This window comes from Pseudochaenichthys georgianus, chromosome 24 (genome assembly GCF_902827115.2).
Source record: "Pseudochaenichthys georgianus chromosome 24, fPseGeo1.2, whole genome shotgun sequence".
NCBI lineage: Eukaryota > Metazoa > Chordata > Actinopteri > Perciformes > Channichthyidae > Pseudochaenichthys > Pseudochaenichthys georgianus.
Window position 1 is genome coordinate 19,905,452 of NC_047526.1, and position 2,127 is coordinate 19,907,578.

The 2,127-nt window shown below is 37.6% G+C and overlaps 1 long non-coding RNA gene across 1 annotated transcript; it reads left to right on the forward strand.

Moving 5' to 3' along the window:
• The first annotated feature begins 960 nt into the window (after positions 1 to 960).
• LOC117439439 (uncharacterized) lies at positions 961 to 1,586 on the forward strand. The gene is made up of 3 exons (XR_004551156.2): positions 961 to 1,104; positions 1,209 to 1,306; positions 1,397 to 1,586. It is a non-coding gene; the product is annotated as an uncharacterized lncRNA (long non-coding RNA).
• Positions 1,587 to 2,127: the final 541 nt, after the last annotated feature.

Below are 2,127 nucleotides of genomic sequence, written 5' to 3' on the forward strand. Positions count from 1 at the left end.
TACGTATGATTGTATGAACTAAAGATCTTAAAATCAATACAGATGTATTTATTATAAACGTTAGTCCTTAACATCTATCACTGTGTATATCACCATTCAAACATCTTTTAAAAGTTGAACAAACCCCACACAGCTCAGTGAAGACTGAAATGTTGACTTTATTTGATCATTTCAGTAAAAACTAAGGTTCATATTTCTCTCTTTGATTATAATACTGATGAACGTTCAAAACAAAGCACTTTGGCAACTTACCACCTATGTTTTAAAAAGCTTAATAAGCACCGTAACTTTCATGATATAATTTCTCCGTCATAATCGTTTTTTTCCGTGAACGGCCGACTGTTGAGTGACGGCAAATGCTGCGGCTGCAAGGCATTGTGGGGCAGCATTTTCGCTTCTCCTGCCGGTTAGGGAAGTCCAGTGGTTCCTAAGCTAAAGGAGGTTATAAAGGAAGTTTGAAACCTCCTTTCCTATCATTCTCATCATTCTAGAGTATTCGAACGGCACTTATCATGGCTGCCACTGAGGGACTTCCGTGTCATTTCACTCCTGTAGGAAGGTTCCTAAGCTAAATGGACTATTCGACTTCAGCCCAGATGTGTTCGGCCTACCAGATATGTTCGGGTGTATTTCCGTCGCACCCGTCATCCGTCATATCCGTCTACTCACCTCCCTCTGCTCCCAGCGCTCTGCTGCCACACACCGGCCGTCTGCGGAACTGCAGCCGGAGGAACTCGGTACAGCTTGTTATATGTGTGTACTTGTGCACATAAATAATGTTTCTAATTATTTACAATTAAAAAAAATATATATTCTACGTTACTTTAGCCAACACTTTTATAAGGCCACTAGATTAGATAATTACGAAATGTGTAGATAGAATACATATCTTTCAGGTTGTTATTTTGTCATTGTTTAATGTTTTATTTACCTTTTAGTATTTGTATATAGTATCTGAACTTTGGAGAGGAGTTGGGAGACACACCACACATCAAATCACATCTACAGATTGGTTCTCTGCTTCATACAAGCAGGATTTCAACGTCATGTACACCATTGACACCTGCCGTGGATGCTTGGAGCCTTACAAAAACTGCAAACCAGGTAGACTTCTTATTCTGGATAATAATGTTTATGTGTCATTACATATTTAGTGTGTTGTGGTCCTAGTGTGATTCAATTACAATATTTTCTTTTTCTATTCATAGGATATGTTGGGAAAGGTAAAAGAGGAGAATTGCAGGGCATCGACTCTGATGACCAACATCCAGGCTATTGCAGTCCCTTCTGCAACCAGATATCATAGGTACAGATTAACTCACACAAACAAATGTCAGAATAAACTAAATTGTCACTGCAATTAATGAAGATCATCATTTGATATGTTATCTTCAAGTTTGGTTTCCCGGATGCTGCCCGTCGTGGACTTCGGGTCGTGGCTGAACCTGTCTCTGCAGTCCTGCCTTGGGTCTCGTCATGCTGCTTCCCTGATGGCTTCCTCATATATTCTGAACACTCTGTGCTGTTATATTTGCTGTAAAGTGTCTCTACTGTAGGCTATTTTATTATTTTTACAGCACTTTGGCTCGACCAAAAATCTTTTATAAATGTGTTATATAAATAAAACTTGATTTGATTGATTTGATTTGAAAGGGTGTGCGCCAAGGTTCCATATTAGGACCAATAATTTCACCATATATGTAAATAATCTCTAATAATTTATCAAATGCTGCTTTCCATTTTTATGCAGATGATGTAATTTATTGTTCATCCTCTTCTATAGAGCAAAGTCTTGATTTCCTCCAGTCTGCCTTTGATGTTATTCCATCCCATTTATCTCAACTCAAGTTAGTATTAAATGCAGACAAATCCAAACTCATGATATTCTCAAATGGCAAAAAGTTAACTTCTTTTCTCCCCAACATTTGTACTGTTCAAGGGACTGACATTTACATTGAAAGGGTCACTACATACACATATCTAGGTTTTATTATTTATCATAACTTATCTTTCAAGTCACACACTGAAAATGTTGTTTTAAAAATTAGGTTTCTCCGTTCAGACAAGGAAACATTTGATCTCTGCAACGTTTTTACTAGTATTGGATTCAGTATCTGCTTTACATGA